Below are 15993 nucleotides of genomic sequence, written 5' to 3'. Positions count from 1 at the left end.
TATTCAGTGAACTATTCGTTTAACCCATTCACTATTGCAAATTCAACATAGACTGGATGTTGAATCATTTGTGGTGGATTCACTAGATTTAGTGCCAGCATCAAAATCTTCCATATCAGAAATACAGTTTGGGAATACTTAAGTCTGAGCAATCCTTGAAAACATAAACTATTGATATTGTTGACATAAGACAAATATTAAGTGATGCTGTCTCCCAAGGTTACGCTGGAATTCTTGAGTCTCCCACTTGCCTTATTTTATCTCTGAACTGCAGACACTAATTAAATACCCACGGTGATGCTACACTGTGTTATAATAAAATTAGGTTCTCACAGGATTTAAGTTGAGGCTCTTAATAATATGAACAGAGACACTATCAGACCTGTGGCATGGATTATTTAGTCATCAAATTCAGAAGAATTTACTCAGATTTGGTATTATTAGTTGATAAATTGCAGAGACTAAATGTTACCTCCCCTTGTTAAGTAGAGCACAACAAAAAATGGACACGCCTCTGGTTAATTTACATTTATGATCATTATCATCATCTCATGAATTTCATGTCATTCATCATTCATACTAAATCATTTAGTTTTCTATTCTTATTTATGTTGTGTTTTTAGAGATGGTATTTTAAGCATGCTTTGTTTTGATACTTGATAAGTTGAGATGCACAGAATTTTAACAAAGAGAGAGAGAGAAAATGGAGAGAGAATATTGTAGCGACAAGGTCCAGCATTAGAAAGCATAAATTTGCATACAAGAGCTTTTAAATGCATAAGAAAGCTATCTGGGCAGATGATGTAGACAAAAACAATAGCCTAAAATTAGATGTAGTTTTAGACTCTGTCAGAAGATTTTACACATTGTAAACTTTGTTGATTCCCTCTGTTACAATGAATGAATGAATGAATGGATATTGCACTTATATAGTGCTTTTCTGATACTACACTCAAAGCGCTTTACATCAGTGAACAGGGGACTCCTGGAAGTTGATTATTAGGCGGCCATGATTGATAAGGTCCAATGGGGGGAATTTGGCCAGGACACTGTGGTTTCACTCCTACTCTTTAGGAGTAGTGCCCTCAGTTAAGACCTCGGTTTAACATCTCATCCGAAAGACAGTGCCTTTTTTTTTTTTTTTTACAGTACCCCCCTGCTGGCTTCACTAACACCTCTTCCTTATTTTTCCTTATTTTTCCCCAAGAGGCCTCCCATCCTGGTACTGACCAGGCTCAACCATGCTTAGCTTCAGTGGGCAACAAGTCTAGAACAACAGGGTGATATGGCTGCTAGCAATAAGTCAAGAGAGTCATTCTAAACACAATCCAACCAGTAAGGAGTTAAACACAATGAGTTATTTTTGATTTTTTTCCTCCACTTTAACAACACATAACCTTCGGTGCTCTATGATAAAAGATATAGCACATGTCTTGATACCATTTCTGCACAACAGTTGTGATTTACCATCTATACAGCAGAGAAAACAGCACAATGGCTTATAGTTCATAAAATGACACACTTGTTTAAACAGTATAAGTATGAACATTAATTTCAATGCAACCATTCTGAGAGCTCTGTTAACCTGCAACTAACAGTAACACTATCGTTCCATTGTGTTGTGGTTTTAAATTGTATTCTACTCTTTGAGGAAAGACTAGTGCATCTTTGGAAAAAAAATATACATCTGTATGGATTACTGACTTTCATTTATTCTCACTCAAGGGTTTTATTGACATTTATAAAAAAGAAAGGGTGTCAAGAATTCCCCCCAGTCATTTGCAAATATGATAATATAATGAAAAACATTAGCACAGTATGCCACATGATGTGGGCATTCTGTCAAATCTGTTTATCATCTCTTTGCAGCTGAGATGACGACTTCTCCACCTGGGTAGGCACTGAAAAAAAAACAAAGGCATGTGTTTCAGAATATGTCAATCTACCTGACACCAGATTCCATCCTTGGCCCACTTTGGACATGAGTTTATCAATTTTGTCAGTGCCCAAAAATCAACAAATAATTTTATGTAGAGAAACGAAGACCCCAGTATATGTCCTCTGAAATGTGTTTCGCTTCTGGAGCCTGCAATATTCTATTGGTATTTGAGAAACTGCCATTTTTGATAACACATCTCACAGGCACTAGACTCAATAGAAGACTATACCTCTAGAGAAATTGAATTGACAGCTTCATACTATATCAAGCCTTAAAACTATAGGGGTCAAAAGTCATACAGAGAGAGAACCCAATCTAAAGATTGTTGTTCAGACCTGAGCAGGAATTCTAAAAAAAACACAAAAAAAAATCAAGTAGTTCCACAATCTCTTTGAGCAAGGAAATGGAAAACTTGGAGTGGAGCTGGATTAAAGTGAACAGAACAGAGTGATCACACAAAGCCCCCATTATGAAAAAGTGTGTGAAGGACCTAAATTACTGTTCAAGTGTCCTTCAACTGCATCAGTTCCTCCACTTTTCTTACCATTCTAGCCAACATGGTGCAGTTAACAATGGGGTATGCGAAGGTCATCATATCTTGGTATTGTAGTCACCAATGCTGCATGTTTCTCAGTGGCTGGTACATTAAATGGTTGGACACATCACTCAGTCCTTGAATAGAATGCTAGTGCACTTACCGTGTCCCAGTGGAGTGCCATTCAGGGTTTTGTAATTGCTTTTTCCTAACAGAGCACTCATTTGTCCTTTCTGGAGCTATGTTAAGCCACCCCAGTGACCATGCATCTTCATGTAAACACCTGCTTCTTTGCTCAAAGGAATTTAGTTATTGAATTTACTCTTTAGCAAAACAACCTAGATTAATTAAATAATTTATAATCTCTCAAAGTGGATGTGTTTTATATTAAATGATTATGTTCAATGTGTTTTAAAGGAATTTATACATAAAAGGTTTTATACCTAAAACCCAAAAAAGGTATATTGTACACTCACACATTAAACATGTACAAATGGATTGCACGTTGCCAATGCTTTGGTCAAGTGCTCGCATAAAGTCCAATAGAAAATACTTTACCTATCCCAACTTATTAGGTGACAACTAGCTTAACTAAAGCTACACACTTTTACCTTTATGTAATTTGTTTAAAGATATTTACTATTATTTTCACCTTTCCATGCTTCGCATATCCGTCAGTACTTATTATTAATTTTGCATCATGGAATTGTGAAAGTTGACCTCCACACATTTAATAACTAGAATCAAAACTTTATTCTACAGCCTTCTTTGTCTCTTTTTAGACAGTACCATCCAGTCAGGCTGTTAACCAAATGTGGTCCATTTAAGATCCCAGAACCATTGAATCCAACAGCAAATATCAATGCATAATTGCAAGATGACAAATTCATTAAGATCTAATGAAGCAGAATTGTGTGAGCAAGCAGCAGTGATAACATTTTATTTCACTATACAAGTGGAAGGAATCTTCCATCTTCAGAAAAAGTCTACCGCAGTAAAATATTAAAAACTGCTCAGTCTGATCGACAGACCATCCAATGAAGATTTGAAAGATGGTCATTGAGATCTAACTTTCAAGATCCTTTATATTTAAAAGAAGAAAAGCTGTCACAAGTTAGAGAGGATAATGTGAAATTCAGCTTTGTTCTTCTGAGCTGAAGATCCACCCCATGCCCCATTACAATGGATGAACATGGGCAAAAAAGTAAAGATATACTGAGAGACTTCAAAAATTATGATCAGACTTTATGAACGAATTCAAGGTTACTCTTTATAATGTGTCCTTGTTACAATGTAATTACAAAAGCAATTACTGATTACTACTAATTAACAACATGTACTTACTATAAGTTTAAGTTTAGGGTAAGGGTTTGGTTTGGGATTAGTTGCTTGTAATGATGCATAATTTACTGTTATTACTATAGTAAATATATGTAATATGTGTAACAATAAAATAAAGTTTTACCAAATTCAATTGCGGTTATTTGCTGTTTTGTTTTCTTTCCTTTTTTAAACAGTAAGAAATTAGTTTTTTAATCTGTTATTTTTGTTGTTGTTTTTCAGTACAAACCTAAACATCCAAAGCAACAAGATACATTTTACTTGAGTAGCTAACTTGTGTTATAAGTAGACTTGTTTTCAGATAATATATTTTTAATTAGGTTTATTTTTCTAAGGCCATTGTCAAATAGTTCTTAAACTAAACTTTAGTTTGATTAACTCATACAACTATATATATATATATATATATATATATATATATATATATATATATATATATATATATATATATATATATATATATATATATATATATACACATACTGTACATATACACTCACCTAAAGGATTATTAGGAACACCTGTTCAATTTCTCATTAATGCAATTATCTAATCAACCAATCACATGGCAGTTGCTTCAATGCATTTAGGGGTGTGGTCCTGGTCAAGACAATCTCCTGAACTCCAAACTGAATGTCAGAATGGGAAAGAAAGGTGATTTAAGCAATTTTGAGCGTGGCATGGTTGTTGGTGCCAGACGGGCCGGTCTGAGTATTTCACAATCTGCTCAGTTACTGGGATTTTTACGCACAACCATTTCTAGGGTTTACAAAGAATGGGCCGACTGATTCAAGCTGATAGAAGAGTAACTTTGCCTGAAATAACCACTCATTACAACCGAGGTATGCAGCAAAGCATTTGTGAAGCCACAACACGCACAACCTTGAGGCGGATGGGCTACAACAGCAGAAGACCCCACTGGGTACCACTCATCTCCACTACAAATAGGAAAAAGAGGCTACAATTTGCAAGAGCTCACCAAAATTGGACAGTTGAAGACTGGAAAAATATTGCCTGGTCTGATGAGTCTCGATTTCTGTTGAGACATTCAGATGGTAGAGTCAGAATTTGGCGTAAACAAAATGAGAACATGGATCCATCATGCCTTGTTACCACTGTGCAGGCTGGTGGTGGTGGTGTAATGGTGTGGGGGATGTTTTCTTGGCACACTTTAGGCCCCTTAGTGCCAATTGGGCATCGTTTAAATGCCACGGCCTACCTGAGCATTGTTTCTGACCATGTCCATCCCTTTATGGCCACCATGTACCCATCCTCTGATGGCTAATTCCAGCAGGATAATGCACCATGTCACAAAGCTTGAATCATTTCAAATTGGTTTCTTGAACATGACAATGAGTTCACTGTACTAAAATGGCCCCAACAGTCACCAGATCGCAACCCAATAGAGCGTCTTTGGGATGTGGTGGAACGGGAGCTTCGTGCCCTCGATGTGCATCCCACAAATCTCCATCAACTGCAAGATGCTATCCTATCAATATGGGCCAACATTTCTAAAGAATGCTTTCAGCACCTTGTTGAATCAATGCCACGTAGAATTAAGGCAGTTCTGAAGGCGAAAGGGGGTCAAACACAGTATTAGTATGGTGTTCCTAATAATCCTTTAGGTGAGTGTACACACTGGTGTAATAATGTACAGATTTTGCTGTTTCAGAAGGATATTGGTACTTTAATTCACCAAAGTGGCATTCAACTGATCACAAAGTATGGTCAGGACACTACTGATGTAAAAATCAGCACCATCACTATTTGAAAAAAGTCACTTTTTGAACAAATCTAGACAGGCCTCATTTCCAGCAGCCTTCACTCCAACACCTTCTCCTTGAATAATCATGCTAAATTGCTAATTTTGTACTATAAAACACAGCTGAAAGCTATTTGGTTTCATAAATTAAGCTTAACATTGTCTTTGTATTTGTTTTTGAGTTGAAACAGTATGCAATAGACTGGCATGTCTTAAGGTCAATATTAGGTCAAAAATGGCAAAAAAGAAACAGCTTTCTCTAGAAACCCATCAGACAATCATTGTTTTGAGGAATGAAGGCAATGCAATGAAGTATTCAGACCCATACATTTTTTTCACATTTTGTTATGTTGCAGCCTTATACTAAAATGCTTTAAAGAAAAAATCACATCAGTCTACACTCCATACCCCATAATGACAAAGCAAACAAATTATTTTTGATAACTTTTCAAATTTATTTAAAAGAAAAACTGAAATATCACATTGAAATAAGTATTCAAACCTTTGCTATGACACTTGAAATTTAGCTCAGGTGCTTCCCATCCCAGAGTCCACCTGTGGCAAATCTAATTGATTGGACATTATTTGGAAAGGCACACACCTGAATATATAAGGCAGAAGGGCCTTGTTAAGAGAGGTGACAATAACTTGATGGTCACTCTGGTTGAGCTTTGGAGATCATATGTGGAGATGGGAGAAACTTGCAGAAGGACAACTATCACTACAACACTCAATTGATCTGGGCTTTATGCCACATGACACATGAAAGCCCGCTTGGAAATTGCAAAAAAGCGCCGAAAGAACTCTCAGACTGTGATAAACAAGATTCTTTGGTTTAATTAAATGAAGATTGAACTGTTTGGCCTCAATTCCAAGCATCATATCTGGAGAAAACCAGGCACTGCTCATCACCTGCTCAATTCCATCCCAATGGTGAAGCATGGTGGTGGTAGCATCATGCTGTGGGGGTGTTTTTCAGGTGCAGAGACTAGTGAACTGGTCAGGGTTGAAGAAACATCCAACCTGATAGAGCTTGAGAGGATCTGCAGAGAACAATGGCAGAAAATATCCAAATCCAGGTGTGCAAAGCTTGCATCATACACAAAAATACATGGTGCTGTAATCGCTGCCAAAGTTGCTTCAACTGAGTACTATGTTAAGGATCTGAATACTTATGTCAATGTGATATTTCAGTTTTATCTTTTTAATACATTTGTAAAGTTATTAAAAATCTGATTTTTAGTTTGTCACATTATGGGGTATGATCGTAGAATGGTGTGAAAAAAATAAAATAATTTGAAGCATTTTAGCACAGCATTTGCATATGTGTGTGTGTGTGTATATATATATATATATATATATATAGGTATATGTATATGTATATATATTATATATATCTATATATATATTAGTATATATAACAATGATTCAATTAAAGATAAATACTTTGAAAATTAGTCTTAATATCTTACATGGTTTTGCATCTCATGCAAATGTACGTTGTTAGAAAGATTTTTTAGATCTTTTTACTGAAAAACAAGACAAAAATAATGACAAGAAAATTACTTTTGCAGTGTTATGTATGAAAACGTTCCTTAGAGGTCTCTGCTGACATCAAATGGCAAATCTGAAGAATGCAAAAACTTTTTTTTTGACATCCCAGATCTTTGTGCTGAAAGATAAAGTGTGCCAAATTTAGTTTGAACCCTTTTAGTGTTAAAATAACACATTGATGTTTTAAGCGAATTTAAGTATAAGGTTATGAATGCATAATAGAAAATGTGAGTTCATTAGAAAGCATCATTAGAAAAACTAAACTGTGTGTTCATCCTGCATGTAAGTGATATATGAAATGCATTCAAGCCGAACTGTTGTAAATTGCAAACGCTCACTCTGACAACTTAAAAGTAAATTCTGCACAATGATGCACAGGAACTGTTAATAATGCGTTATAAATAATGCAATATCTTATTTTAAAATGAAGCATTATATGGCCAGAAAAAGAAAAAAAATGTAGCTTAATAATTATATTTTTACGCTAGGGGGCACTGTTGTAACATCCTTTTTGAGTCCCTTTAGAAATCTCTAAATTTCTCCAAAATAGTTTTCTGTATTGAACCATTTAGATGGGGGTATTGATTGCAATATAATATCATTGTGAATATGAGTATGTTTTAGAATTGAGGAAAATTACACATCAAAACTTCACTATTCTTTAACAAATCTCTATACCTAAACAAACAGAACTGTAATAAATGTCTGCAAGAATCTTACTTTGATTCATAAAACATAAAATATATTTATTTACAAGTAGCCTATGTAACAGCAAACTCTCTTTGAGAACACCATCATGAAAAAAACATGAACATATAATTTCAGATTTATTATTAAACCCCCTACCAGTAAAAATATTCTAAATCTGAAAATATGAAGAGGTGAGTCATGTCACTGAAATATATTATCATTACTTTTCAATGACCTCAGAATGAGCTGCGTGTATATGGACACTTTGAGCAGGGGACATCAACAAGCTTTATTCTTTTGTATCCTTGAACTCTGATTCCAAGGTTGCCTAGCAACAGTGACAGTAACAGCTGAGGCAGCCTTGATCTTGTTGTTTAAACCATTAGAACTAGGTGATGTGAGAAGTGGTACCATGGTAACAACAACAGCGCGTTTGAAGCAGGTGTTCCTATTGGCACGTCATCTCAAAAACACCATGAAGGCTCACACAGTCTAAAATTTCAATTTCACCTTTTCAAATGAAATGGTGTTTAATTCAAAGGATATTATGGACATTTATTACAAAAGCTTATATATTTTAGTTCAATGTTAAGAATGTATACTATCACAAGCATTTTTTTTTTCAATATTGAAGATAGTTTTCATGCAAAAATACAGCGTTGTGTTCAGAAAGCCTGTTTGAAGACTTGTTGTGTGTCTATTTTTTGATGCTATAGTTGCACAGAAATGACACACTTTCTGTAAAAATGTTCTAGACCACAATCACAAAACATTTCTGTAGCGTTCCAAGGTTCCAGTGGGTTTAAATCTAATTCCACCATCAAAAAATTCCACCATTTTAAAAACCAAGGGAATATAAACTAGCATAGATATGGCAATTGAAACTGACAATGAACAAAGTGTGAACACTATGTAGAAATGCTTAATCCTTGTACAAAGATCAGGTCTGATTTGGCTATATGGATGTCACATTTGTAGTGGCTACATTCAACTCAAAGGCAAAGGCATTTGCCCTTCAGACATGTTTTGCTTGAGATGAGAAGTCTGTGTGTTCTGAGAGCAAGCATCCATGCAGGTATGATCAGAGTGTGTCGCTTTTTTCCACACCGCCAGGTTGAAGCATACACTTCTGCCTGATAGTACACCTGGACACCTCCATTCTGATTCATTTAGCCTGTGTGTACCAGCCATGAAGCATTGCTCTATGATACAAGATTATCCTTTGTGGCACTTTCAATTCAATTTCATCAGCAGCCCCTTCATCTGACGTCATTAATGAGTCATTTCTCATGAGATTATGTGCTAATGATTGCAGAAAACCGATATGCTCTTCCATCAGTACCTGTCATGTTTTTATGACATTTCATAATTGCTCTGGAAAGAGAAATCTAGTCTAAGTGTAAAAGTACAGTAGTAGCTCTTAAACATTTTTGTTCCAATTTTTTGCTATTACAGTTTTCCAATTATTGTCTAGTGTATATGCTCTTTCTGTCTGTCCATGTGTGTGTGTGTGTGTGTGTGTGTGTGTGTGTGTGTGTGTGTACACTTTGGTGTCACATTACTTTTATTTTAAAGTATTAGAGGTTAAAATGTCATGTTTTGTTCAATGAACAAGTACATTTTTAAAAATGAGGAAAAACTGAGTACGGTCATTTGTGCATGGAACTACTGTCTTACGTGACTGAACAGAATCTGATGTTGCTGGTTAAAACCAAATAATGAGTCCAAGCCTCCATTAGTAATTCAAAAAGTTCACTTCAGAAATAGTATTACAGCTTTCGGTTTCGAACAAGTTTTTGGCTAAACAAGGATGGATGTGTGTGTGTGTATGTGTGTGAGTGAGGGGGAGAGAGAGAGAGAGAGAGAGAGAGAGAGAGAGAGATGAAGCATGTGCAATCACCTATTGCCACTCCCAAGCAGAGATGCTGTTAGCTTTCTGAAGATCAGCTTTCTCAGTGGAAAAATAGCATCAAAGCGGGGGTATTCCTCTCTATTTCGCAGTAGCCGGTGCACAAGAGTCGATCACTATAGAAACTGCAATGTCATCTGCCATTTTAAACTGCACCTACTGTGTAATTTAGCAGTCTGTTGTGTCTCAGCTGTGATGAGCCATAATGCTGAAGTTTTCGTTTAAAGCTGTTTAACCCAATTTTTTTGCTATAGTTGTGTAGTAGTAATGCGAGCGATTACAAAGAGCTGTTGTTTGTAAACACTGGCTGACACGGATTCACTTCACGTCAACTAACTGGCTCATATTACACACAAAAATGATCTTCTTCTGGCATAGTTTATTATTATTATCATCATCATCATTATTGTGTTTACTCAAAATATTTCGTTTTCTGATTTCTATTTACATTTTCTGAAGGTCAAGCTTGTACTTGCACTGAGCTATTATAAAAAAGGTTGAAAGAAGGCTAAAATATTATTGTTTAATTGTTTTATTTTTTATTTCGGGCCATTTTTTGTGACCTATTCTAGGAAATCTAGCAGGTAATGTAACTGTTTCAAAGTGAATGTCCCCAAATAATCATATTAACACAAACATAAATCCATGAGCCCATCAAAATGCAGAAACCTCCAAAAATAATATTCCATCTTGGATCTAAAATTACAAAGTTTAAGTCTCACAGCATGCTTTCAGCTCTATTGTAAATAGACAACCTGATAATTTACATCAACAATCTCATTTGCAGAACAACGTGAGGTGGCTGACATATGTGCACAGATATTCTGGCTGCCAGATAATTCACATGGCGAATGTAGCAGATCTTTCTGTTGGCTGCCCACTCCTATCTACGGGATGCAGTACTGCAAACACGTGCCTCTGGCCTCATGAGCCATACAGACTTTCTGCCCCAGCTGTGTGAGCGATCGTCTCAGCAGCCCTGGACACAATACAGTAACGGCTCTCCCAGTGCATGCCCCGATTTAAGCCAACTCAGCATTTTAATGCAGATGGTGGGCCACTGAGTGCGCAGTGAACCCTCCAGAAGGCTCGGTACAGTGAGCTTGTAAGAGTGAGGCCTCTTCATTAAGCTGTTGGAGGAAATTAAGGCCTAACTTTGATCACAGCCCCGGTCCCACTGGGGCCCAACAAGCAAATCTCAATCCAGACTATAAACTGTCAAGCAAGGTTATTAACGTAAACTAAAACTGAAACAAAAATTAAAACTATTGATAAAAAAATATTTTCTTAATCTGAAATCTAATACATATTTTAAAATAAATGAATAATTTAAACTAACTGATACTAACAGCAGTTATTAAAACTCTGATGTACGCTTCAGGCAGCTCCATATCCCACAATGCAACATGATTGTGACAGGACAGCAGATTGCCCTTCATAAACCCCACTCCCACACAACTCTAATGTATGATGGAAGTGAAGTTAGGTAAATTAAGCAGTTTTAGAAAAGTTATATTGAGATTTAACAGCATAATACTTGTTTTAAGCTTTTCATCACACAGTTATAGCCTATGTATTCATTGTTATGTTAACATTTTCATTTGTGAAAATCTTGATTAATACAATTAATTCTAATGATTTTTTTTTTAAACATACAAGATTTATATAGAGGCCTCTGAAATCAATCTTCGAAAACATCGTTTTTGTGCAAAAATCACTAAATAATTCCACAAATTGACATCAGCCTTCAACATGCTCCAAGTGATCAAGGGTTAAGGGTGTTCCAGTTAAAACCATTGCAAGCCTTCTGCCAGCAGTGGACACTCACGCAATGTAAGCAGTGACGTACATTTGAGTCCATGAGACGGAGAGAAGTTTGCGAGGGAAGGGGATACAAATTTGAAATGGAACGCAGCCCTTGAATATGAAGTGCACACTTTTTTCTTCATGTTGGTATTTGGATCATTTCTGCACTACAGCAGCCTCTGGCTTCCTGGTTTAATGGATAACATACTATATTCAGTCCCAGGATTCAGAATTGCACTGTACTAATTCCTGAATTTTATGTCCCAAAATGACTGAATTTGCTGTAACTTCACTGAAATTTTGCCATGAAATTTGCTGCATTTTTTGGGGGTTGTTTTGCAGTAAAAACTCACAAATCATCATAATTTGCAATGTAAATGCAATTACATGTAAATAATGCAGTGCACAATAACAAAAAAAAAAGCTGGCCAAAAAAAAAGAAAAGAAAGAAAAGAAAAAGAAAACACACACACACACACACTCTAACACACAAACACCCACATACACATTTGCCTGTTGCTATTACACTGTCTGATTTATGGCCATACAAACAAATACAATTCAAGTTAATATATTTGAGAATTTATGTACAACTTTAAATTCCACAAATGTTTCAAAAAATTTTACATATATGAAAATGAGATTTTTGTCATATTTTTTAAATATATGTTGCATACATTATTTTCAGCAAAGTGTTCAGCATAAATTGCCATTTTTAGATTCGTAGCCTACTGTATTAAGCAACACAAATTCTTATCAAATTTTTCTACACACCTCATTTTAAGTGAATGTTAGGGATTCTATGTATAAACCTGGTTTTTGTTGATGTATGTGTGCTGTCTGCGATCCCGCCAAAGTTTAGACAAGGATTTTGATTTTGAAAACGTGAAGGAGAAGAGGGAGATGCTTACAGTTTTACTATGGAGATGATACAATGGCAGCTGTGTATTTGGAGATGTTGCAACTGCTTCAGGCTTTTCAAGCATTTGTTTGGCTGCTGTCAAATATTACATGTAAGTAAGGCTATGGGATTCCCACAGATTTAAGTTTTTTGCAGAAATTCAAAAAAATGCAAGCTTCCGCAAATAATGCAGAGATTGGTTGAATTTGCAATCCACAAGCTACTCTTGTGCCTGTCTCTCGGCACTCCGAATCACAATGAGCCGATAACCAGGAGTAATATGATCCTAGAACTGGTGACGTCTGATTTTGCCAACTCTTCTTTGCAATTAACTGCTCCAACTAATTCACAAATCGGACTGAACGCTCGGATTGGAACAGCTCTCAAGTCAACAGTACAATGAGTTGCTTGTAACTTACAGTTCTCGAGTCAACAGTACACTAAACTGAGAATCACTTCTTTTGGAGGTGTCCGACATACTGAGAACCGATGAGCTGCTGACATTGAGCTTGTGTGTGATTAAGGGGCGAAATGCATGTTTTAGGTGTATTTTGCTGAACAACAGAGATTGTAACAAATAAAACAAACTGGAAATACATTTATGACTTGATTGTATAACCGTTTTATCAACATATGAAAATGATCCAGTCTACAGCTCTTGCATCAGCAGTACATTGAGTCGATCACAGCAGTTTGTGAGTCACCAGTACACTGAACTAAGAATCACCTCTTTCGGACATAATACTGAGAACTGCTGATCAGTGAGCAGCTGTTGAGCATGCATGAACCAAGGACTTGAATGAGGGGGCGAAATGTTTCAGTCGAGAGATGTAATCAAATTTTATTAGGTTTAAAAAATCTACCAGGTTTATAGGAACCTGGTAGATTTTCAGTAAAAATACTAGTATCTTTTCAGTGACTGACATTTCACAAAACCCAACACAACACAAAACATTTAGAAAATTCTAAGTGGTTAAACATATTTAATTGACTCCATGTGCAAAAAAAAAAAGAAAAAAGAAAAAGAAAAAGACAAACACTGCTTGTAAATGAAGACAAGAGAGAGAGAGACATTTTTTTACATTAAGGCCCTTTGGTGGGGAATTAAAAGCTGTGGTGGCCACTGGTCTGTTTAAAACTATTAAAATTATGATTCTAACTTTAACACGAATGAGCAAGAGGCAATCTTAGCTATTCTGTCTTTGACTGACTCATGCTATTGTGCTTACTTGCAAGCATGATGGACTATTTTTGTTTTGGGCCAATGCAAAGCTGAGCTTTACAAGTCAAGTATCCTCTCATTGAGGAAGAAACACTGTGGGCTTTTTTTCTGTCTTGAAGAGCTTACCATTCTTTACATCTGACATTGGCACTTGAACCATTCATGTGTTTCTGTGCCGTTCCATCTTCACTTCTCTTTAGCATGACCAGTTGAGTATTTGAAACTGATTTCTTTGAAGACATTCTGTGTACATTGATCACAAGATTTCTTTCCAGCCATTATGCACACATATATTTACATTCCTTCTTAGTCCTAATGTGTCTTTTGATAGTGGGTGACCCATTAGAAGTGCTAGTGAAAGCTTCCATGACTTTGCATTGTTATGCAGTAACTGAACACCTTGTCTTCAAAGGTGCTCTTTGCAGCCTGTCATGTGGAAGGAATTTACACACCTGGAGCTCAAAGAAAGTTATTTTGGTGTTGGTCTGGTATGGCTTCCAGTTTAAAGGAATAGTTCACCCAAAAATGGAAATTCTTTTATGATTTACTCTCCCTCATGTCATTCCAAACTCTTATGCTGTTATTTTTCTGTGGATCACAAAAGGAGAAATTCTAAAGAATCTTTACGCATCCTTTTACAGGAATGCATTTTTTTTTAAACAACAACATTTGACAATGGCTGCCAAAGCTCCAAAAAGAAAGAAAAAAAGAAGAAGAAGTAAAAACAACAACAACAACAACAACAACAACATAAAAGCACCATAGATGTATTCATGACTTGCATGTTATATTCACACGTTACATTCCCATTTACAAAAACATTTTATAATTTTTGGATGGAGCTGTATTTTAGTACTGGGGCACAGGTCCCCCCAAGTGAAAAATTGTATTATGTATCCTGTTACTGTTCAACTGAGTGAAAACCCACTCCAAACGACTCATGAGCTGCAAATGAGCTATTTGAATAATTCAAACTGAGGATTCAGAATGAGAAAGAGTCAAAAGAGCGATTCATTCATGAAAAACAAACATAATATGGATTTGGAAGGGCATGACAATGAGTTAATAATAAACAAATTTAAAAAAAATTGTGAACTTACGTAATAAACTCCATCCGTTCGTAAGCAATGGCAAAATCTGCCTTGTGTTGTCTGTTTATTTATTTTTTCAGCAAAAATCATACCAGCTCAATCACAAAGGGTGCAAACATGGCCTGCATTGCAATCACATATGGAGTGGCTTCAAATTTAAAGCTCATTCAATCAATTCACCCTCTATTTCATCTGTACTGTAAGGCACATGATTGAACTTTCAGATACAAGAGTGTTCTCATTGTTCAGATTGCTGATCTGTGACACAACTGTAATGTCCCTATTCAGCAAATCATACAAGCACTGTATTCACAAATGAACAAATAACAAGGCAGTATTCGTTGGACTACAGTTGAACTGCATAGCAGAGGAGATAAACTTGAATCTTTCAGTGGTTTTCTTCAGTACATGAGCATGATTGTTCAAGGAAAAACTTTTTTTTTCAAAAAAAAAAAAAAAGCTTTTTTAGATGTTAGATTCCTAAAGCAGCACATCACTATGACTGTTTTCTTGTATTGCATTTAAATCTGCAGTTTGTCATTTATTTGACAGTACTGGCAACAAATAGACTTGACTGGTTCTGTTGATAGTGCCAATTTGTAAAGGTACCACCTCATCTTATTGTTCTAGAACATGTGCGCACATTAGTTGGACCAAGCTGTAAAATGTCAAGTGAAGTTAAAGCATTTTTATTTGTATAGCACTTTTAACAACACACATAATTTCAAAGCATCTTTACAGATAATCATGCTATAACAGAAAATTAAACTGTAATATCTATAAGGTCTTAAAGTCATCATTGTATAATTGTAAATTGTGTATAAAATAAATAATTAAATAATAATTGTATTTAGAACCCCTGTGAGCAAGCCAAAGGCAACAGTGGCAAGAAACACAAAACTCCACAAGATGTTGGTTACAGGGGCGAAAATTTCATCAAAATGTTGGGGGGGACAATAAACATAACAATTCTCAAGAGCAATTTTTGAATTGTTTATATTCTTAAACAATTATTTTAAGAATATATAATTATATTATTTACAATACACATATTTTAATGATATTTTAGGGGGGAGACAACCCTCAGATGGGGGGGGGGGGTCTTGACCCGACCGCCCCGCGATTTCCACCTATGTTTGGTTAATGGAGAACAATAACCTTGGGAGAAACCAGGCTCACTGTGCGGGCCAGTTCCCCTCTGACTAAACAGCATGAATATAATGCCAATATAGTTATTTGTGTG

General features: G+C 35.8%; 1 long non-coding RNA gene across 1 annotated transcript; it reads right to left on the bottom strand.

The window, feature by feature from the left end:
- Nucleotides 1-1777: 1777 nt before the first annotated feature.
- On the bottom strand, nucleotides 1778-14894 carry LOC127624410 (uncharacterized). Its single transcript, XR_007968157.1, has 3 exons — nucleotides 14760-14894; nucleotides 6490-6620; nucleotides 1778-1901 (listed from the first exon to the last, which is right to left on the bottom strand). It is a non-coding gene; the product is annotated as an uncharacterized LOC127624410 (long non-coding RNA).
- Nucleotides 14895-15993: the final 1099 nt, after the last annotated feature.

This window comes from Xyrauchen texanus, chromosome 30, assembly GCF_025860055.1.
Source record: "Xyrauchen texanus isolate HMW12.3.18 chromosome 30, RBS_HiC_50CHRs, whole genome shotgun sequence".
Classification (NCBI taxonomy): Eukaryota; Metazoa; Chordata; class Actinopteri; order Cypriniformes; family Catostomidae; genus Xyrauchen; species Xyrauchen texanus.
Note: the sequence above shows the minus strand (reverse complement) of the source record. Positions and strands in the feature narration are given on the sequence as shown.